The sequence below is a fragment of the Euprymna scolopes genome, chromosome 21, assembly GCF_053919585.1.
Source record: "Euprymna scolopes isolate OS-2025 chromosome 21, ASM5391958v1, whole genome shotgun sequence".
Lineage (NCBI taxonomy): Eukaryota > Metazoa > Mollusca > Cephalopoda > Sepiida > Sepiolidae > Euprymna > Euprymna scolopes.
This window is the reverse complement of record NC_136502.1, coordinates 116,017,347-116,042,346: the sequence shown is the minus strand read 5'-3', so window position 1 is coordinate 116,042,346 and position 25,000 is coordinate 116,017,347. Positions and strand designations below refer to the sequence as shown.

The following is a 25,000-nucleotide window of genomic DNA, read 5'->3' as shown; positions in this document are numbered from 1 at the left end:
TTTAAATTCGGTACATTTTTGCATTACATCCAACTCATCGTTCACATTCGACACGTCAACTTTCATAGCTTTTCGGGTATGCTGGCAAGGTTAGGGGTGTCTATTTCGAAAGCCGTTCTTAACATGGGTAGATGTGTCAGAAATTTCGTGAAAAATAGTGAATAATTCCACCCCGTCTTTCCAAGCTTATAACTACTCGAAAAATGTAACTCAAGCCCTAATTTTTTTTCAATTAAAGGAGCAAGGACCAAGGTTTCATTAAAAAAAAAACAAAAAAAAAAACAACGTGTTTATTTTTTTAAAAAAAGTTTTAAACTTCGGACTTTACAGGTAAATTTCTAACAAAGACTACTTTTTTGTTTTAAATTTGAATATATTATTTATTGACCTTTTCTCTTCAATTTGTGATATATAACACTTTGGTGAGTAAATTATTTACTTTTTAATAGACATTTCAAAATGGAAGGCGTGAATTATTCGACCCGCTGTCTTTCCAAGCTTATAACTACTCGAAAAATGTAATTGAAGTCCTAATTTTTTTTTTCAATTAAAGGAGCAAGGACCAATGTTTCATAAAAAAAAAAGAAAAAAACAAACAACGTGATTTAAAAAAAAAAGATTTTAAACTTCGAACTTTACAGGTAAATTTCTAAAAAACACTACTTTTTGTTTTAAATTTGAATATATTGCTTATTGACCTTTTCTCTTCAATTTGTGATATATAAAACTTTGGTGAGTAAATTAATTATTTACTTTTTAATAGACACTTGAAAATGGGGGAGGGGCGTGAATTAAAAATAAAAACGTTTGTCTAAAATATTATATTCAGTTTATTGGAAAGGGCATTAAATTTCACATTGACCCTGAAAATATCGTAAAAATAGAATCAATAGAGAAATTTTCATAGATTTTTAAAGTTTAAAAATTGAAAAATATTGAGTTCGGAAAATTAATTACTGTTTTTTAAAAAATAAAAAAAATATTTCTATTACTTTTAAAACAACTTTAATAGTTTATTTTGGAAGTATAATCCATAAAGAAAATAAACAACCCACTTTTAAAAGAGAAATTACGAGTTTTTTATATTTTATTCACAGTTTCGTGATAGGGGTGTCAAAAATTCCTACAAAAATTCTGATAAATCTACTACATTGGAGTGTTTATTCGTTGTAAACGTACCCTACAACCTATAAATGTCGACATTTCCAATGTGAATGGTAAGCTGGACTTATGTAAAAAATAACAAAAAGATATACCAAACTGACTTTTTCGTTTAAAAATGGAATTATTTCCCTTTCCTTATTAACTTTTTTTTTTAATAAATATTTTGTGTTTTATATACATAAAGTACAATTGTTGAATGTTACTATTTTGATTATATTCGTTTGTGAGGGGCACAATTAAAAAATTAAGAAAGATTAAAACGAAGCAAAATGTAAGTTTCCGTTCCATTTTTACAACAACCGTAAAACAGCGCATACTCAGCAAGTTTTATCGTAATTTATAAGCATAATGTTGAAACACTAAATCAACATTTTACTTATTTTTTTGCATAATTAATGATGGAAGTATTTTTCTGTTTACTTTCTGAACATCTGTTAAAAAAAATAAATAATTTGTACATTCTCTTGAAAAAAAGAATCAAATTTTTCTCTACTTTCACATAACTATTTACAGTGTTCATGTAAAGCATTCATCTGTTCTTTTTATAATAAAATAATTGTTCTTTTTATAATAAAAATTCCGTTTTCAAAGAGAAACGTTTACTGCCAAATTTCTTTTTAAAAAAAAAAGTGCAAGTTTTCCTGAAAAAAAAAACTTTCACCTAACAATTTATGGTAAAAAATTAATCTTTTTTTGGGGAAAAAAATAATAACTTTTACTGATTAAAAAAATTGCAAAAAATAATAAAAATAAATAAACGAACAAAATGCAATTTTTCTTGAGGAATGTGTTCCATTTTAACAAACTGAGCCACAGCAACGCGTGGCCGGGTACAGCTAGTATATATATATATATATATATATATATATATATATATATATATATGTATTAGTATATATATATATTTTAGTATATATATATATATATTAGTATATATATATATTAGTATATATATATTAGTATATATATATATTAGTATATATATATATATATTAGTATAATATATATATATATTAGTATACATATATGTATTAGTATATATATATGTGTGTATTAGTATATATATACATACATATATATATATATTAGTGTATGTATATATATATGTATATATATATACTAATACATATATATATATACTAATATATATATATATATACTAATATATATATATACTAATATATATATACTAATATATATATATATATATATATGTGTGTGTGTGTGTGTGTGTGTGTGTGTGTGTGCTCGATATGTAAGTGGAACTAGGTAGTAAGTTTTAAAAATATACACAGCAATTAAGCTACACAGAATTTTCTATATTTCATCCTCATGAGGATGAAATATAAAAAATTCTGTGTAGTTTAGTTACCATATATGTTTTCAAACCTTCCTATATATATATATATATATATATATATATATATATATATATATATATATATATATATATATATATATATATATGTGGTATTTGTGTAAGTGGGTGTTTTTATATAGACGCATGGATTTTTAGTCTAGCTAGCTAACCAACTAGTCATTCTTATTCCTTCCTATAGGTTAATGTCAGTGCTTCTCTCAAACAAAGGTTCGGATGACTTTTCTTTCTTTTCTTTTGCTCTCATCCATGAGGAATGGCTCATCCATTTGTGAATTAATAGATGACTTTATTTTAACATAAGGGTGCTTAGGGTAGTTTTCCTAATTTAGGTGTTGGTTTAGTTTAGTTGTTTTTATATAACTAACCGATGTACCCAGCGTTGCTAGATATTAAACGTAATGTTAAACTCCTTAAAAAAATGAAGTAAAAAACAAATGGAAAGAAACTGAGATTTGTGCATGTGAGTATTATGTTTTTTCTAAACAGTTCACTTCTTGAAAGTAAAAAAAAAAAACGAGCTGAAATCAAAACAAAAACAGTGAGTCAAGTACGTTAAGCATTAGGCCAACTTGTTATGATCTTTAAAATGTGTTTTCAAACCTACTTATTCTTTAACATAAGGAAGCTGTCATATGAATGATTTGCACATGTGCAGTCGTGTGCAGTCGTGAAACACTTGATAAACAGATAAAAAATCCACTGACCCCCTCGCCAAGTACCAATTTTTCAATTTTCGCTCCTTAGCAGCCCTTTTTTCAGGATGAAAACCAATTAAAAAGTTTTCCACATTTCTCAATACCTTATATACCAAATTTCAAGTCAGTAGATCAAAAATCCATGAAGTATATAGGTTGAGACCTGTCCTCTCTCTCTCTCTGTGTCACTGTCACACACACACACACACACACACACACACACACACACTCACTTTTATCAATATACTAGAAGATGTACTTGGCATTGGTCAGTATCAAACATAACGTTAAATTCCTTTAAAAATAATAAAGTAAAAAAAGGAAAGAAGCTAAGGCATGAGCATGAAAATATGTTTTTTTCTAAACAGTTCATTTCTTGTAAGTAAAAAAAAATATTTAGTTTAGATTGTAACCAAAGCCTAAAGAGAGTGAGTCAATTACGATAACCATTAGATCAGCTTGCCAAGATCTTTAAAAAGTGTTTTCAAACCTCGTGAAACAGTTGACAAACAGATTAAAAAAATCCACTGACCCCCTCCCCAAGTAGCAATTTTTCGATTTTGACCTCTTAGCAGCTCTTTTTTCTGGATGAAAACCAATTAAAAGTTTTCCACATTTCTCGATGCCCTATATACCAAATTCCAAGACAGTAGATCAAAAATTCAGTGCATATATACGTTGAGAAGTGTCCTCACATGCATATTCTCACTTTTATAGATGCACAGATTATTTTATTTTTATTTATGTATTGTTATCCTAAAGTAAAGTTTATTCTATATATACAGTTGTTTGCTATTTCACTTGTACAGTTTAATAGGTTTTGGAACTTTTTAAAATTTACAATTTCAAATTCCTGATTTCACCATAGGTTGTCTAAATTTCTACATGTACTAGCCTGTCTTACTATTTTCCATTCGATTATTGGTAAGCATTTGCATTCTTTGAGCTCCAAAAAATGGATAACTAGTGTTATCTTTATTTAGTGCTTTTTGTTATTAAATGTGCTCTTATGGTAATACTATCTGATTTTAAAATAAAAAAGAACTAGACTAAACCATGTGCCACCTATTAATTCAACACATTCACAAAAAGGTGAATTATCCTTATACAAAAAACAAAAACAAAAGAAAAAGAATTAAAAGTTAGTGAAAACTTTGTTTGGGAGAAATCCTGCTAATGGTTAATGAAAACATTAACCCAGTATTTTTATAACCTACTACTCACATACTGAGCATCGTTGAAGTAAATACTGAAATTGGCACATTATATCTTCTTAAAGAATTATATGTGGATATATATATATATATATATATATATATATATATATATATATCATGTGTATATACAGGGTGATCAAAAAGTCAGGTAATTACACGTGTTACACAATCAGTGGTTAATCGCTTCCAGCGATTGATAGAGAGAAATGGACGACAATTAACAAAATAAACATATTTCATGTTTGTTTCATTTTATATTTCAATGTATGGTACTTAAATATACGTGTATTGCTAATATCGTTTTTCTTTAAAATGTTACCTGACTTTTTGACCACCCTGTATATATATATATATATATATATATATATCATGTGTGTGTATATATATATATATATATATATATATATATATATATATATATATATATAGGGGAGGGTACAGAAAAAAGTGTACTCCTTTTAGCTGCAGTGAAAGAGCAGAGAATTCATTTTTTTATCCAGCAGTGGAGAGGCAAGTAAATAGGAACGCATTAGAAAATAATGCTGGAAATCTGTTGAATTTTTCAACAGATTGTTTTAAGGTGCAGATGGAACAGGGAAAGGAGTAGTTCCTTTTTTCAAAAGGAGGAGCCACTCCCAAACTAATGGAGTGGATAAAGTCTATTATATATATATATATATATATATATATATATATGAGAGACTTCATCCACTCCAGTACAGGGTGGAACGATAAATTTGTCACTCTAAAAAAAACAACACTACAACTTTATTTTAAGACTTTTATTGAAAAAATCAATTCAGGTAACTTGACTGTATTGTAGAGCTGACATCTATTGAATGAAGCCGCCTTCAGCCTCAATCCCCACCTCGATACGGGTTAAAAACTGGGAGCATGCCGGCACAAGCGCCGGCGGGAGCTCAGCAAATACTCGGTGGATGGCGGCAATCAGGTTGCCTTTGGTGTTGTGGGAGGTCATGTTGGTGATGTTCTCGATGTATGACTAAATGAAGTAGTCCAGTGGGTTCAGGTTGGAGAAGGAGAGGGGTAGTGAAAGAAGTGTACAAAGCACATCCAGGTATACATCCAGGTAGACTTTCAAGCCGACTTTGAAGATGTAAGGTAGCATTATGTGGCCCTCACTTGAAACCACACCAAAGACCATAAACGTGCCCAGAAACTTTGTTTTCGTCACTCTGGGCATGTCCCTGTCATTTGTGGTAATCCAGCAATGAATTTTGAGCATGCTGGCAATGGTCCTATTGTCATAACTTTGATTGATAGAGAGCATGAGTTGTATAGTTGTGCATTTCCAATTTCATTCATTGAACATTGTTTCACTTCCAGACATGATAGAAGACTCCTCTCACTCTTGGAATTTGTCCACAATTGGCCAACTAGTAGATCATCTGCAACAAAAAAGAAAATCGGTTTTCATCAAACGGAAATGGAATATATATATATATATATATATATATATTTATATATATATATATATATATATATATATATATATATATATATATATATATATATATTACAGTAGAAAAATGCGAGTATGAAAAGAAATATTGTTAAGCTTAAGCATAAAAAAGTAAAAGACTAGTTGTTACAACTGGAAAAGAAAAGGAAAAGATATGCTAGTAAAAAATATAACAAATTCATAACTTAAAATATTGCAACATTAAGAACTGATTATATAATGTTATAAATTGAATATTTTTAAAAATTTCTTAATGCATCAATATTTTACGTTATAAATTTATTATATTTTTTACTAGAATATCTTGTCCTTTTCTTTTCTAGTTTTAACAACTAGTCCTTTACTTTTTCATGTTTAAGCTTAACCATATTACTTTTCATGCTCGCATTTTTCTATTGTAATCCATGATTTTCCAGGCTTGAATATGTCAACATGTGATTTTTCCAGGCTTAAATATGTCAACACGTGATAATCTCCGCAGCAGTATTTTAAAAATTGTTTTGGTGTTAAACTGTCCTTATTATAATTGCTTTATTTTGACTCAATTTTGTCTAATATATTTTATTTCAGTCAGCCGTTAAATGCAAAGTTATCTAGAATACCCCCCCACCTCCGAGAAGAAAAAAAAAATTGTTTTAGGATTACTACTTAACTTTTTCTGTATAAACATAAACAAAATCATTCCTCTCACCGTGACCCTTTCCCACCCAGTCTGCCATAAAGACAAACTCGAAAGCAAGTCAATGAACGAAAAGCCTTCAAACGCACTAGACGTGTCTTTTGGATAAGAAATAAGTTTAATGAATATGTCAACACGTGATAATCTCCACAGCGGTATTTAAAAAATTATTTTGATGCTAAATATCCTTGTTATAATTCTTTGGAGGTGTCTCTTCGATAAGAAAAAGTTTAATACCTTAAACGGAAATTACAGTAATGTATTCTATTTTCATTTCATTTGTAAACATGGGAGGGTAATTTATCTTCAAATATCTTTAATTTCGAATTAGAACCACGGACTTATACTAAGTAAATATAAATAAGTCCTTTACCCCCCCCCCATTTTTTTTTTAATGGTGAGTATGCATTGTGCATGCGTTATCGGCAGCTTTCGTTACTCTTGCTTCTCCTTATTTGTCCCTCACTCCTCATCTCGAATAAGTGATTTTTCTGATTAAGGGTGAAGAAAAAGCTGCTTTCCAGGACGGCAGTACTTCATGAACAGTTGCCTGAGATGTTGGAAATCTTCTGTTTCTATGTCTATCCTTGTGGCCATGTCACTAGTAAGTGTGCTGGAGGTAAACGTTTCATCTGGGCTGACATTATCCATCTGATAGTCAGGGACCCAAACCTTGGAGTAACCACTAAAGAGGCTGCCCTATCAGCAGGTGCAAAGTACTGGGGCTGCCATATTGCCATCTGGTGAATGTATTCTGGACCATGCAGCAGTTTCTGGTGGGGCCTCTTGATGCCATACTAGTGGGTAATTGTTACAGTTTTACCTTATCATGTGCTACAAAAAAAAAAAAATGTTATATCTTTTTCTCTCCTGCTTTCCCTCTCTATCTTGCTCTAACCAAGTCTGTCAACCTGTTCCACAAATCCTAAATCCTCAACATGAAATATCTCCAGAAAAAAATCACGAATAAACCTAGAACCTCCTCCAACGTAGACCCCTACTACCATGTCACCTTCTCCAACATCAGGGGTCTACGTTCTAACCTTCCAGAGGTTGAAACCCAATTACAGGAGACAAAACCAGACATATTCTTCCTAAGCGAAATTGGCATAGGGGCGAGGACTTCCCTAGACGAGTTCATAATTAAAGGATACTCTAACTTAACATTTAAAACTGACCCCCAAGATCGCCATAGGCATGGAATATATGCCTACATTAAAGATGGCTTTCCGTGTGGTAGGGATATCTCCAGGGAAGACCCTAATTTACCTTATATGTGCTTCCGGGTTGCACTTGCTTACACCACTGCATTTATATTTGCCCTCTATCGCCCCCACAACAGCGGAGTTACTCTCTTTAAGAGCATATCTGAGAAAATTGACCACATCCTGTCTGCTCATCCTTCGGCTAACATCCACGTTTGTGGTGACTTCAATGTCCACAATGTGGAATGGCTGACCCACTCGAACAAGACAGATGATGAGGGGAGGTTCTGTCATGATTTTGCCATTGCCTATGACCTCAACCAGATTGTTCACGAACCCACCCATATGCCTGATATTTTCGGTCAATACGCTAGCCTTCTAGACCTTTTTCTCACAACTTCCCCTGAGTTATGTTCATGTTCCGTTCTGTCCTCTCTGGGATCTTCCGACCACTCGGTTGTATCAGTTAAGGTAAAAACAAAATGAAATAAGTCTTCAGACGTACCTCTCCACTGTATTGTATATCGATACTCTATGGCTGACTGGGATAGCTTCCGTACATTTATATCTGATCTACCCCTACATTCCATGTTTAAAAAGGATGTGTCCTCCATAGTATCAGACCTGATGAATGGTTAATTGTAGACATAGACCGATTCATACCATCCAAAAAATTCCAACAAAAACCTAATAGCCAACCATGGTTCTCCCCAGAACCTGCTGCTGCCATCGCGCACAGAAATCACTTTTTCCATAGCTACCAACATAATAGATGCACTGTGACTAGAGCTGCTTTCAGGACTGCCAGCATCCACTGTAAAAGAGTAATAAAAAATGCAAGAGAGCTATATGCTCAGTCCATTAAATCCAAAGTAGCTGAGCAGCGGCTTGGTTCCCACCAGTTTTGGCAAACAGCAAACAGGATCCTGAATAGAAGCATGCGTTCTATCCCAACAATCATCAATGGACCTGAGGTCATCTCGTCAGCATCAGACAAGGCCAAACTATTTGCAAAGAACTTTGCAGCTAATTCAACCCTATGCGATGAAAGCCATCAATTCCCCGCATTTCCTCCTATAACAGACAACACGCTATGTAACATACAAATATCTGTGCATGAGGTCGCCAAGCTAATCTTGATTCCAGTAAAGCAACTGGCCCTGATGGTATTCCAATTATAGTGCTGAAAAAGCTTCAACCAGAACTTGCCCCCGCATACTTACAAAACTGTTTAAGCATTGCCTTAAAGAGAAGTACTGCCTAACACCCTGGAAAACCTCATCAGTATGCCCTGTATTTAAGAATTCTGGTGATAAGTCGTCTCCCTCTCAGTACAGACCGATAAGTCTCCTGTGTCATGAGTAAGTTGCTGGAATCCATATTAAATAGAGAAGTAGTCAAGCACCTCAAGAGAAATAACCTTCTTAGTGACATGCAATATGGTTTCCGTTCTGCCAGATCTACAGCAGATGTGCTAACGGTTATATCGCATAGGATTAGTGAATCTCTTGACAAAGGCTACCTCTCTAGGGCAATTGCTCTTGACATATCAAAAGCCTTCGATAAAGTATGGCATAAAAGCCTACTTCACAAGATTTCCAGTTACGGTATAACTGGAAATGTTTTCTCGATCATTAAATCATTTCTCTCTGATAGGCTCATAAGAGTAGTGGTTGATGGGCAGAAATCAGAGGCCCTCAGTATTAATGCTGGAGTCCCTCAGGGGTCCATCCTGGGCCCAACTCTCTTGATATACATCAATGATCTCCCAAAACACATACTTAAATCATTCGTTGACATCTATGCTGATGATATGACCATCTACGGCAACACATCAAAGGCCGTAAATGACAAAGTTGTCTCTGATTCTCTCTCCTCTGATCTTGAGCGCGTAGTACAGTGGGGGAAGACGTGGCTGGTTACTTTTAATGCATCTAAAACCAAGCTCCTATCTTTACATCATCAACTCTCTGATCCCCATCTGGCATCAATTGAAATGGATGGCTCTCGACTTGGGGAAGCTCCATGTTTTGATAATCTTCTGGGCTTGACCTTTACTCGTGACCTGAAATAGAACACGTACATCAAGTCTATTGCCAAGGTCGCTGGAAAAAAAAGTAGGATCTAAAAGATATCTCACTGCTGATGCAATTCTCTATCTATATAAAAGCCAAGTACATCCAAGGATGGAGTACTGTTGCCACATTTAGGCAGGAGCTGCTAAAAACAGCCTATCCTGCCTTGACAGAGTGCAAAATAGACTTTGTGGCTTAGTGGGGGATGCCCTTTTCTTTTCCCCGCAATCTCTCTCCCACAGGAGAGACGTTGCGAGCCTGTCTTTGTTTTATCCACTTCCATGGCAAGTACTCGTCTGAGCTCCAATCTCTAGTCTCCCCTTGCTAATCTTTCACAAGGAGCACCCGTCTAGCTGAAACCACTGTCAAAAATTTTCCCCACTCTTTATCTGTGCCAAAACTAAAACGTAGATTCCATGAACAAAGCTTCTTTCTTAGAAGTGCACGCCTTTGGAACTCTGTTCCGTCTGCCTGTTTCCCACCTGACTACAACCTGGATGTCTTCAAGTCCAACGTAAACAAATTCCTGATGAATCGTCCCCTTTAATAAGACACTTTATCAAATCTCAACACTAACGTACTGTACACGCAATAACCCTTATCCTCGAGTGGCTTCTGGGCCTGGATAAGTGGTGACCACCTTGTAGAAAAAAAAAAAAAGCTTCCAGTAAATTCACTTGTTCTTTGTTTAATTTCAGTCTCATTTTTTTGCCCCCATAAACATACACTCGTGAGCAAAAAAAATAGTTCAAACAAATTTTTAATAAATGCTTAGGACAGAATCGCATTCCCTTTTGATTTCTTTAAAAGATCAATCCTTTTAGACATGCTCTCAACCAACGTGGGATACTGTGAAGAGATGCTATTCCATTTGCTTTGCACAGCTTCCCACAGTTTGTCACTGTTCGAAAAAGTTCTTTCAGCCAGTGCACGAAATATTATGGACCAAATATTCTCGATTGGGTTTAAATCGGGGCTTTCACCTGGCCAAAATATCACATCAATTGAATTATCAGAAAACCATTTCTGTGACTTTAGCAGTGTGTGCAGGGGCATTATCATGTTGAAAAATAATGTTCTGGGATATTCCCAGCTTCTGAATACTTAGTAACAGTACTGTTTCTAATATTCGAATGTATTCCTTTGCATTGATTGACTTTTCACATCTAATAAGTTCCCCAATTTCTGCTGCAGTAAAAGTTACCCATACCATTATCCCTCCATTCCCATGTTTAACTGTCGTTTTTATGCAACTTGGCGAAAATCTTTCCCCAGTTTTTCGATTGCACCATTTGGGAACATCACTAATAAGTCAAAATCTTGATTCATCTAACCAGAAAACATACCTGAACCAGTCTGTATCTTTCTTGCCATAATACGAGAAAAATCTCTTTCTATCATTGATGTTCTTCTTAGATAAAAATGGCTTCTTTGCACACCTTTTAGAGGAAAATCCCAATACTTTCAGTCGTCTAGATATTGTATATCTAGAAAAAGAATTTCCAGCCCCTGTTTTGAAGTCTTTGATCCTTTTTTTTATCCTTCAAAACAGTTAATTTAAGCCTGTGGTCGTCCTTCAAAGTGGATGCTCTAGGGCGACCAGATCCAGATTTCCCTTTTACCAAGCGTTCGACTTCAAACCGTTGACCAATTCGCTTCACTGCAGAAAAAGATGTTTTCACATTTTCTTTTCTTAAAATATAAAAAAAATTGCTTGTAAGTCATTTTGGACTGCCTTAATCCTGCAATTTGGTTTTTTATATCCTCGCCAAGATGCAGTCTTACCATTTTTGGGATTAATTTTTTAATTTATTATTATATGCTATAATAATAATGATCTGCAAAATAGAAATTTTCAGTTAAAATTAACAAAAATTCATGGAAAAATATTGAAAAATCGATTTCTTCCTTCTTTCTCTCTTGGCCCATTTTTTTTTGCTCATGAGTGTAACATATACATATGTAACAATGTATGGCACTCACCTGCTTTCAATAAAATCCCCCCAATTATCTTCCTTTCATTCTTTCATTCTCTCTGCTTCACTTATTACTTCTCTTTTCATGAGAGTGGTGAATTGGTAGCAACAGTAGTCACTGAAGTCACGTGGTTGCTATGGAAACCAGTCATAAAAAACGTTGCTCAACTCCTTACGTTTTTTACGATTTTGAACCAGTAAATTCTTCATAGTTTTGTTTTTCTGAACGAAAATTGAAAATTGTTTTTTTCACAGTATAGCTGAGAAGGTGATCAATAAACTGTAATAATTATTTGAAATTTGGTCAAAAAATGAGTGAGCTTTACAGCAGTTCTAAATGACTAAAACTTCCACTTAACCATATAATCAAACACGGTAGTAGATCTATACAAAGTCAGCAATAAATAGCTAGATATAAGCAGGCATCCAGATAGATATATAGGTAGAAAGTTCAATAGAGACAGTCATATGGTCATAGATAAATACATTGACAGTCGTTCTTTCAACTGATGTGGAAAAATGAAATAGTGTAACTTTGTCTGCAGACCACCACACATTGTGTGCAGTTTCACTTGTAAATTGAAAACCAAAATGATTCAATTTTAAAATGTATAGAATCGTTTAATATTATATTTATCTATATGATATTCTGCTTATTCCGTCCCCACTTATTGATAATAGCCAAATACAAGTTTTAAAGGCTAAACGGCTCAAAAAAAAAAGGCCAAATTCGCAGAATTTTGTTTTGAAGTAGTGTGCAGTTTCACTCACAAAGGAGACCTAGACAAAGAATAGGAAATAACTCCAACTCACTTGTTCTTTGTAGCAACAACATTTTTTTCCTCATTGGTACAACCGTGACATCATGCACATGATCTTAAACGTTCTCCACTTCTCTCACAAGATCTCAAACATTATCTCATCTCCCTTTTTATAGTCCTTTTCCCCCTCCTAGTGATGTCCCCTTGCATGCATTTACATACGTGCACCAAACTATGTTACAATAGTCACAAGCATATAAACTGGCAGAAAATGACCATTTAGAAAAGCATAAATTGGCAGATATTAGAAAATCTAGAAAAAGACTTGAATGAAAAAATCTGCTCATTTATGTTGTGTCAATATTACATGACTATCTTTAATGACTAGCTGACAAAATGACCAATCTGCAAAGCCAATGATTAGTTGACTATACTATTTGTTTATAAACAAGTGTTCTTGGGTTTGGGCCAGTCTTACTTATTTAAAAAGGTCACCTTTACACTGCAAACACAGCACACAAGTTTTTTTGGGGTTTTTTTACTTGGGAGTCACCACTTATCCAGGCCCAAAGGCCACTGGAGGATAAGAGTTAATGAATATAAGGTGGTAGTGTAGTAATTGTTAATGGTGTTAATTGGGTAGAATTTGATGATTTATGTGGAAGGCTCAACAAGAATTTGTTTACATTGGAGTTGAAGGCCACCATGTATTCAACCGGGAAACAGGCTAGTGGAACAATGTTCCACAGATGGGCAGTTCTGGGAAAGAAGCTTTGTTCATGGAATATGCGTTTAGATTTATGCACAGATTGAGAGCGGAGGAAATCATTTTTAGTGGTTGTAACTTGTTGAGTGCTTTTTTGTGAAAGTTTGGCAAAAGGAGACGATCTCCTGGAGTTCAGTTAAGCACTTGCCATGAAAATAATGATAGAGTAGAGACAGGCTTGCAAGTTTCTTCTGTGGGAAAAAGGTTACAAGGAAGAGAAAAGGGCATCACTTACTAGGTTTTGAAGACAGTTTTGAACTCTATCAAGGCTGGATAGGGTGCGTCAAGCAGCTCCTACCCAGATGTGACAACAGTACTTCATTTTAGGGCATACCTTACTCTAATACAGATAGAGGATTGCATCAGCAGTGAGATACCTACTGGAGCGGTAGAGTGATCCAACCATTTTTCCAGCAATCTTGGCAACAGATTTGATGTATGTGTTCTATTTCCGATCAGGAGTTAAGGTCAGTCCCAGGAGCTTGCGAAGGCATAGAACTTTCTCAAGACAAGTCATTCATTTCAACTGGGGTGTGATGGAGGTCAGAGCAATTATGATGAAAGGAGAGAAGCTTGCTTTTTGATGCAATCAAATTAACAAGTTGGTAATGCTTCACCCAATGAGGACAACTATAATAACTGGAGGCAATGAACTATATAATTTGATTATCAACTCAAATATCCTCCCTCATCTCATGATCACATATATAGTAACCTGGATTCAGCTTCCTGTACCACTTTGCAACTTCCTGCGCAGGTGCTTTGTCTGATGAGGAGATATGCAGTGCATCTGCATTAGGTCCAGAACTGATCAAGAATCCATGTATCTTTAGTATCGATCATATTTGCACTCAAGATGGAGGGCTCACTGTCACTTCCACTCCTTGAACTACTCAAACCTACAACCGGACATAATTTCTTCATGTGGCATGGCATCTCATCAATAATGATGTTCTGTAGGCTGGTTACACTTGTCACTAGTTCAAGTATTTACAGAGTCCTACATCATCCACTCAAATATTTTACACAGACACAGTTTCATATTTTGAAACTTATACATTACTGTTTCGGTTCATCTCACCTTTTTTACTAGAATTTGTTAACAGTGACACATTCTGCAATATGCTTCACACTCTGATGACATTTTTCTGCGATACCATCGCCTGAGGGGACATGAGTATTGTTGCTGTTTCATCTAATGCCAGTAGGCATACGTGAAACATGAACAAATTCTGATTGCCAGAGTTCTCGGTCGGTCATTGCAGCAACCAGCTCAGTTCCTGCCAGACCGGTTTCCTCTTCAATGGATTAATGGATTTCAATTTCAATGGATTTCAACTTTAATAATGGATTTCAGTGTTACATATGGACGTCAAACTCTCCTTTCTGCGTCTGGAGTCCAAAGTAGGAGCTTTCCTGACGGTTCATCATGGAGACTAATAGACTGCTAATACTCCACATCTTGATCACAACAATTCCTCTCCTGAAGGTCACTAAACTCACAAACGAGCTCAACATTTTTTAACAATATAGGAATATCGATGGCTAATCCACTGAATTTTGTGATTAGCTGAATGTCTAACTGCCTGTTCGCTATTATTATTTCACGGGAATAACTTGATCTAGGGCATTGTAATCAGGTCACTTCAGGGGTTAGATTACACAAACCAGGAACAAACGACAAAAACTTTTAGAAATAAAACAATAATGACAAAAAGGGACAAGAACGACATATTTGAGAGATCAAAACAGCAGTATCATTACTACAATGTCAAGCGAGAGAATCGATAGCACATCAATGCGGCATAGATAAAATAAAACATAAAAGATGACGAGTAGAGAAAAAAATTCACCTGTTTATATTATGGAAATGACGTCAAAGATAGTGTTTAAAACTCTGTTGTTCAAAATGAAATAGTTGTAAAGTAAAAAGTGAAAGAAAAAGCTGGTGAAAATTGCTATTCTGCATAACCGGCGACAAAGAGTAAACCTTTTACATAATTAAAAAGAAATACCAATAGATTTCATCAATTCCGTACTATATTCAGTCAGATATATCCTTTAGGAAGAGAAACTTTACAATAAACACGGCTAATAGTCAGCGAATAATTATTAATGTTCACTAGCTAATTACATTGATGTATTTATTAAAAACAAACATAATTCTACCATAGATAGATAGATAGATAAAGAGAAAGAAAGAGAGAGAGAGAGAGAGAGAGAGAGAGAGAGACAGACAGACAGACAGACAGATAAATAAATTGTACGATGTCAATTTTAGTAGAAATGCTTCATTTAAAAATCTAAGGTGATCACATAGCCATGTTCCTTTATTAATTTTATTTGTCAATTTTCACAACAAATCCTGACACCTGGACAGTGCTTGTATGGACGGATAATAGATATATCTATAAAAGTGAGAATGTGTGTGTGTGTGTGTGTGTGTGTGTGTGTGTGAGAGAGAGAGAGAGAGAGAGAGAGAGAGAGACAGACAGAGACAGAGACGCGGGGACAATTCTCAACCTATATACTCAACGAATTTTTGATCCACAGACTTAAAATTTGGTACATAGAGTATTTAGACATATGGAAAAATTTTTAATCGATTTTCATCCGGAAAAAAGGGCTGCTAAGGGTTAAAAATTTAAAGGTTGGTATGTGGGGAGGGGGTAATCGGATTTTTATCTGTTTGTCAACTGTTTCACAAGTGTGCATGTGTGAATCGTTCACATGACAAATTACTTATGTTAAGAATAAGTAGGTTTGAAAACACTCTTTAAGGATCGTGTCAAGCTGGTCTAATAGTTATCTTACTTGACTCATTGTCTTTAGGTTTTGGTTTCGATTTCAGCTCCAGAATTTTACACAAAGTGAACTGTTCAGAAAAAACATAATACTCGCATGCACATGTATCAGTTTCTTTCCGTTTTTTTTTTTTTTTCCTTTTAAGAAATTTAACGTTACGTTTAATACCTACGGTATTTCTATTTATAATAAATAAGAATTCTACATTAATTAAAATATAAAATTTATTTATTTTATATTTTACAACCGGGCAACGCCGGGCAGCCTGCTAGTAGATATATAAAATCAAATTCAAAATAGATTTATACAGTTAAATAAGCAAATATATATATATATATATATATATATATATATATATATATATATATATATATATATATACTAGCAAAAGTACCCGTCATTGACTGGGTTCAAAAACAGCCTGATTTATGAAAGTATGATAGGTTATGAAAAGGAAGGGTTGTAAAAAGATAGCTTCGAATTTGGGGGTATCAAAATCAAAGCAAAATATGATGAAAGTAAAAATAAAATAGATAAACCCCATAATTTATTATACCATACCTGTTCACACTGAAACACTTACCACAATATTCTGTGGATCTATATTAAAAAACCTTGTTAAACTTTGTGACATATTTCCATTCTATGGAGGTCAGGCGCAAACGAACACTCCATAATTTTATTATACCATATTTCTTCAAACTTAAACATAATTATCAAAGTATACTTACGCAGATAGATATGAAAAGTCTTTATTAAAGTTTGTGCCTATTTCCATTTTATGGAGGCCAGACGCGAACGTAGACCCCATAATTTTATTATACCATCCCTATTTAAGTTAAAACATACTTATCAAAGTATTATTATGTACATCTATATCAAAAACACTTGTAAACGTTTTTTTTTTTTAATTTTTAAATTTTTTATTTCCATACTTTGTGAACCAGGCGCTTACGCAGACGCCACAATTTTAATGAATCATCATTATGCCAAATCAAACATACCCATTCCTGTGTCTCGATACATCTTCTATCATTATATGTGATCAGTTTTCTATAATAGTCAACCATATAGGAGCCTATTCGTGACCACACACACACACACACACACACACACACACACACACACACACACACACACAGATAAGCTTAGATAAATACAATCAAATATATGACCCAGTATAATGAATGGCACGCCAATATAAGAGGAAATAATAATTGAAATATGACTGAAGAATTTTGACTGCTGATGTCATTTATAGTTATAAAGAGATAGATACATTCAGATAGACATACAGAGATAGATAGTCAGGTAGGCATAACGACAGATAGATAGATAGATAGATAGATAGATAGATAAATAGATAGCGTCAATTTGATAGACATATTTAGATAGAATTATAAAGACACACTTGTATATATAGAGACATTCAGGTAGGTATCGAAAGATAGAAAGAGCAAGACAAGCATAGATATAAACTCTCAGAAAGGCATTAATAGATAGATTCATAAATGTATGAATAGATATGAACTGTCAGAAATGTAAAAATAAAGACAGAGATCTACAGGAACATACTTGGTATATATTATATAAATAGTGTTTAAAAATCTATTCCACTGACCTGCTTTCCAGCAGACAGCAATATGATCATCTTCAAGTTCAATGTAAACAAGTTCTTGCTGAGCCGTCCCCTAAATTATCCATTTCTACCCCATTTTTATTACTAACTATTAATATGCTGTTGTCTCACTAACTACCGTACACTCATTAACTCTTATCCTCGAGTGGCCTTTGAGCCTTTATAAGTGGTAACTCCCATGTAAAAAAAAATGCAAGGGTACATAGTGAAGGAAATCCATAGATACATAAATGGATAGATATATAGATAGATACAATCACGTACGCTTAGGTCCATATCATAAACTAGTTGTAGATACATATATTCTAACTAAGAATAATAGTTTGGTATTAAAAACAAATCGTTCTCAATTTTATATGAATCAATTTTTGAAAAGAATTTTACAGACAATCTGGCTTTTAATGACAACATTGTTGGAAAAAGTTAGATTTAAAGCAGGAGTTGGTAAAAATTTATTGCAATTATTTGATTTTGGCTAATCGGAGATGATAGGTTTTTCAATGAAAACAACAAAGTTTTTACTTTTGTAAATAAGGAATAAACATACAAAATAAGAATCAATTTCAAGTTTACTCAAGAAATAGTTGCAATGACATTTATTTTTACTCTGCATGAAGTATTGTTGCCACATCTGGGCTGGTACATTTGCCATTAATCTCTCACTCCTAGACAGGGTTTAAAAAAGAGTCGCCAACCTATTAGGTTCTGAATTATCAACTAAACTCCAACCTCTGTTCCATCGCCAAAACGTGGCATCCTTGTGCATGTTTTACAAGTATTTCAATGACAAGTGCTCGGACGAATTCCAAGCACTAGTACTCCCTTGACGACAGTGCCCTCAACAAACCCAACAAGCACCAAAATCCCACCCCTACACTGTAGAAATCCCTAGATGCCGTAAAGCCTTCTACTCAAACAGCTTTTTCCCTCGGACTACTGCAGTTTGAAACTCCCTTCTGGTCACCTGCTTCCCTAACTGTACTGACGTACAGAAATTTAAGTCTGATGTGAACAGACATCTTGCTGCCCAACTCCATAAATAGTGTCCCTGCAAATCTTGTCCCAAATAGTAACCCCTTAGGACTAAGTGGCTCTGTACCTTGTTTGGGGTAAAATGACAAAAAAAAAACAAAAAAAAAAACATGGAATCAATCAATTTCTTAATCGTAGTACATGGAACTGCCTTTGCTGCAGTATTGATGGATTTTCATAAGGTTATTTTTTATGAAAATTAATGGTTATCTGCATAAATACTTCATTATATGATAACTAAAAGTATTCAATTGGGACAAGATGGTGGCCAGATCATCAACTTTTCACTTTGTATTCTCAAATTAGCGAAGAATGCTTGGTTAGCAAGAGCAGAATAGAAGAAGACGTTTTCATGTCTGAAAACAAACTCTTGTAGTAGTGAAAGAGTTATGTCATTTAATAAAGGCACTAAAAAAATTTTCAGGAGATTTCTATAGGCAGCAGAAGTTAATGCTACATCTCTGGGGACTGTGAGAAGAACAACAAGTCTATCCCCAAAGACACCTGTTTATATCATGACTCTTCCATTCTGTTGTTAACGCCTCAAACGATCGTGGCACTCATCTTTTAAATTCACCCAACCAATTGCCTAGCCATCAAGTCACGTGATCTCATCAGTGAAAACAAAAGGTGTTTCCATGTCCATTCTATCCTTTAACTTTTGTGTATTGATGTAAGAGAGGACATGTTTAGTGTAATTTTCACAAAATTAGCAACCTTCTCGTCAACAACCTTTTTGATTTCCATGTGTCTAACACATGTGAACATGTCTAAAAAGTAATTAAAAAAAACAAAAAAAAACAGCAGTTTCCATGACTTTCGTAAATATTTTTGTTGAAGCATGGACCAAACAACCTGCATCAATTGTTGTCTGTCTTGTCAAGATTCTGTATCCTTAAAAACCTTCATGCTTGCAGAATTATTATTTTTTTTTACATGGTGGCTCAGAGATAAGTGTTATTGCGTGTACAGTAATCAATGGGATAGTATCGTAGTAATCATTAGTATTGGAGATTTGATAAAGTGTCTTACTTAAGGGGGCGGTTTGTCAGGAATTTGTTTATGTTGGACTTGAAGACATCCAAGTTGTAGTCAGGTGGGGAACAGATAAATGAAAGAGAGTTCCACAGGTGTGCACTTCTAAGAAAGAAGCTTTGTTCATGGAATCTACGTTTTGATTTAGGCACAGATAAAGAGTGGGGAAAATTATTGACAGTGCTAGACGGGTGTTTATCGTGAAAGATTGGTGAGAGGGAACCAGAGATTAGAGCTCAGACAAGCACTTGCCATGGAAATAACAATAAAACAAAGACAGGCTCCCAATGTCTCTTCTATGGGAGAGAGGTTGCAGGGAAGAGAAAAGGGCATACTCCACTAAGTCACAAAGTCTATTTTGTACTCTGTTAAGGTAGGATAGGCTGTTTTTAGCAGCTCCTGCCCAGATGTGGCAGCAGTACTCCATCCTTGGACGTACTTAGCTTTTATATAGATAGAGAATTGCATCAGTAGTGAGATATCTTCTGGAGCGATAGAAGGATTCCACCACTTTCCCAGTGATCTTGGCAACAGACTTGATGTACGTGTTCCATTTCAGATCAGAAGTAAAGGTCAAACACAGAAGCTTGTCAAAACATGGAGCCTCCCCAAGATGAGACCTATCCATTTCAATTGATGCCAGATGGGGATCAGAGAGTTGATGATGTAAAGATAGGAGCTTGGTTTTTGCGGCATTAAAAGTAACCAGCCACTTCTTCCCCCACTGTACCACACGCTCAAGATCAGAGGAGAGAGAATCAGAAAGAATTTTGTCATTTACGGCCTTTGATGTGTTGCCATAGATGGTTGTGTCATCAGCATAGATGTCAACAAATGATTTAAGTATGTGTTTTGGGAGATCATTGATGTAGATCAGGAAGAGAGTTGGGCCCAGGATGGACCCCTGAGGGACTCCAGCATTAATACTCTGGACCTCTGATTTCTGCCCATCAACCACTACTCTTATGAGCCTATCAGAGAGAAATGATTTAATAATTGAGAAAACATTTCCAGTTATACCGTATTTGCCAAAACTACAACTGATGTCCAAGCGCACGTGCATATCACGACTCATAAACTAATCATTTCACTTTTTCAATTCAAAATCATTCTATGTTCTACACATGCACTTTTGATAGATTCTGGTGCACCTGAGCACAATGATTTCATTATTATCATGCAGTTAGGTGGGCATAGATTAATAGATGCAGTCATTGAAGCATGGATCTAAAAAGACAGATGAGTATTGATTTAGACAGGCAATGAGGGATGTAAAGAAGCAATCAGATGGGAACTCATAGATACATCCAGGTGGACATACATTTATAGAAACAACCTGGACAAGACATAAATTCATAGAAACAATTAGTGGTATATATTTTGATGAAAGTCAGCTGTGTATAGATTCATGTCAGGTGGACATAGGTTCATAGACACAGTCAAGGAGCATAAATTCAGAGAGCAAGAAAGAGAAAGAGAATCTGGTGGGCGTAGAGATACAGTCAGTCAGGTATAGATTCTTAGATACAATCAGATAGACATAGATTCATAGAGATGACTGGTGGTCATAGATTTAAAAATACGGACAAGTGGACAGATTAATGAAGACAGGTAGGAGGGGAGGCATAGATCCGTATATATAATCACATTGATGAGATATAGATTCAAAGGTAACCAGAAGTGTGCAGTTCTAAGAAAGAAGCTTTGTTCATGGAATCTATGTTTAGGTTTAGGCACAGATAAAAAGTGGGGGAAATTATTGATAGCGGTTTCAGCTAGACAGGTGTTTTTCGTGAAAGTTTAGCAAGGGAGGACCATAGACGAGCACTTACTGTGAAAATAACGATAAAGCAGAGACAGGCTTGCAACGTCTCTTCTGTGGGAAAGAAGTTCCAGGGAAGAAAAAAAGGGCATACCCCACTAAGCTACAAAGTCTATTTTGAATTCTGTCATGGCAGGATAAGATACTTTCAGCAGCTCCTGCCCAGGTGTTGCAACAGTACTCCATCCTTGGATGTGCTTGGCTTTTACACAGGTAGAGAATTGCATCAGCAGTGAGATCTATTGGAGCAGTAGAATGAAAGATGACTAGTAGTTATAGATTAAGAAACACAGACAAGTGGACATATTAACAAAAACGGTAAGTGGTCATAGATCCATATATATATAGTTACAGTGAGGAGGTATAAATTCAAAGATAACCAGGAGAGTATATATTCATAAAAACAGACGAGGGGGTCATAGGCATATTCATAAACTCCTTCATTATAACCAAAGCTTTTTCCCTGAAGCATTGAGATCTGCAAACAGCCACTAGTTGATGGAGCTAGATTTGGAATATTGGATGGGTTCAGAAGCAAATTGAAGTGTCTTGTGTCTTTTATTTATATTCAAATAAACATTTTTTGATATCGCTACACGACTATGATAATGTTTCGACCAAATATAGTTTTGTCATTATTGTTATTAACTTGTGATTCAGTACATTATCGTGGTGAAAGAGCACTTTTTTCTTTTTTATTTGTGGTTGTCTTTTTTTCTTTTTTTTTTTTCAATTTTTTCCTTTAAAATGTTAGTACTTTATAATAGTTACATGGATTTTTATTAGTGGCACCGTCTGTATATTAGGCCCAGGACTTATTGAGTATCATGTTATCCAGAGAAGTAGTCATTGGGCATAGATTTATATATAGTCAGGAGGATATAGAGATTTAATCAGACAGACACAGGAAGATAGATCCAGTTAAGCAGATATAGAGAGACAGATAGTGAGAAAGTCAGAAAGAAATAGATACTCTCAGATAATCACAAAGAAATAGATACTGCTGGACATGCATGGAGAAATAGATACTGCCAGATAAGCATATATAGGTATAGACATACAGCCAGACATGCAGGGATAGATATGATCAGTCAAATATGCATGGAGAGATGATATGGACAGTCAGACACATAATACAAGCATATATATGTCTAGCCTCACTGAAGAGTTGAGATATAGTGAAATAGTTTGGCTCTGTATTACTAAAATATGTTTCCACTTCTTGAGTTGAGTTCTCTGGTAAGTAAAATCGCCAAATTGAAATAAATAAAATTTATGTTATTTATATCAGTTCCAAAAATTCAAAATCAGCAAATATTTGGTGTACGGTCGTTTCTAAGATGATTTAGAAGTTTTATTTTATTTTTCTCCATTTTTTTTTTGTAATTCCAATATATTAGCCAACCTGTCATCTAGTCCAGTTTCTATTTCTCCTCTTTCCCATTGAAGACGACTCATTGGGTCGTCTAGACCCTTACAGGTCATAGGTCGTTTAGTCTCTCTATAAAATTGCTAAAATCTACCATTCATCTTTGATAATGTCAGTCATCCTTCAGTAATAATGTACTTTTACAGTATAGTACTCATATGAAAAACAAAGAAAATCTTACCTGTGACATACATGCTATAAAAACCAACAATCATATAATATATTCGAGTAGTATAATATTTATATAAGAAATAAGGTGCTTCTTCACTATAGCACTCTTATGTAAAAACAAACTCGTACCTGTGATGTAGAGAAAAGTTAGCACAACAGAAAATTAGGTAAATTATTTTAAATATGTGTTATATATTACCCACCCTAGAAAAGAAGATTTTTTTCATATACATGCTGTAAATTTCCTGTCCTAGGGATAGTACAATTATTTCATACATATGTTGCGCAATAACCGTCCTAGGGTAGGTAAAATATTCTTTTGCTCGGGATGGGAAATGATACATAGACACCAAACATTCCTTTATCCTAAGAATAACAGGTATGTTCAAAATCAACTTCATTTTTCTCATTGTTTTATACGGTCCCGAGCAACGCCGGGTGACTAGTTATATATATTTCTTTCTTCTCTTCGCCTTTCTAAGTTCCCTCTTTTCTGCTTCTCATCCTTTTTCTCTTCCTCTTTCCACTACTTTTCTTGTCAATCGCCTTTTATCACCACCACTCGGTGGCCGTGCTTTTATGCAATAACGTCATAAACGATCTCTGCCTCCTACTCTTTCTGCTGTAATCGATGATGTTATTCTTTTGTGACGTCATAAAAAATTTCTTAACATCATCCACTATGCATGTATCCTTTGTGTGTGTGTGTGTATGCGTGTGTGTGTGAGGACACTTCTCAACCTCTATACTCAACAAAATTTTGATTTACAGACTTGAAATTTAGTATATAGGATATTCATATATGTAGAAAACTTTTGAATCGGTTTTCATTCCGGAAAAAAGGGCTGCTAACGAGGCAAAATTGAAAAATTGGTACGTGGGAGCTATTGGATTTTTTCTAATTATTTCACGAATGCGCATGCATGAATAGTTCATATTACAGATTATTTATGTTAAGAATAACTACTTGAAAACATTTCTTAAAGATCGTGTCACGATGGTCTTATGGTTATCATACTTGACTCACTGTCTTTAGGTTTCGATCTCAGCTTGAGCATTTTTTATTTTTTTTACTTACAAGTGAATGGTTTAGAAAAACATAATACTTGTATTAATGTCTTGTGTCTTTTATTTATATTCAAATAAACATTTTTTGATGTCGCTACACGACTATGATAATGTTTCGACCAATTATAAATAACTAAAGACCTCATCAGGCAACAATTTCTCATAATCTGTCTGTCGGTTCCGTTTTTTTCCTCAGAAACTGCTGATTTGATCTCATTGAAATTTTGTATGGACTTTGTTATGATGAGGTGCAGGGAACTAAGTATTATGGTATCTATCCGATGCACAGTTTAATAGGGATTAATATGTAATATGAAAATGAACATAAATTTAAGCATATTCAATCATCAGTTTGGTATAAATCACTCATCCTAAGTCGACTATAACTTTTTCCCGTTTTTAAAGGGCAAAATGTAAAATATTTTTTTAATGAAAGTAAAATAAAAACAAAATAAATAATAAAATAAATATATAAAAATAATTTGATATAGAATTGGTAATTGTATCAGAATCGGAAAAAGTATTGAAATCGTTCCATCACTAATACATACATACATACATACATATATATATATATATATATATATATATATATAT

General features: G+C 34.3%; 1 protein-coding gene across 2 annotated transcripts in view; it reads right to left on the bottom strand.

The window, feature by feature from the left end:
* LOC145242675 (uncharacterized) overlaps positions 1 to 25,000 on the bottom strand; it is a 98,368-nt gene that overhangs the window by 35,395 nt on the left and 37,973 nt on the right. The window contains exon 2 of one of the 2 annotated variants that reach the window (XR_013862800.1): positions 5,235 to 5,866. The exons of the other annotated variant lie outside the window; for it this stretch is intronic. The gene's annotated coding sequence lies outside the window, so the exon portion shown is untranslated. Of the gene's footprint in view, positions 1 to 5,234; positions 5,867 to 25,000 lie in introns of those variants that run through there. 2 annotated transcript variants of the gene reach the window in all.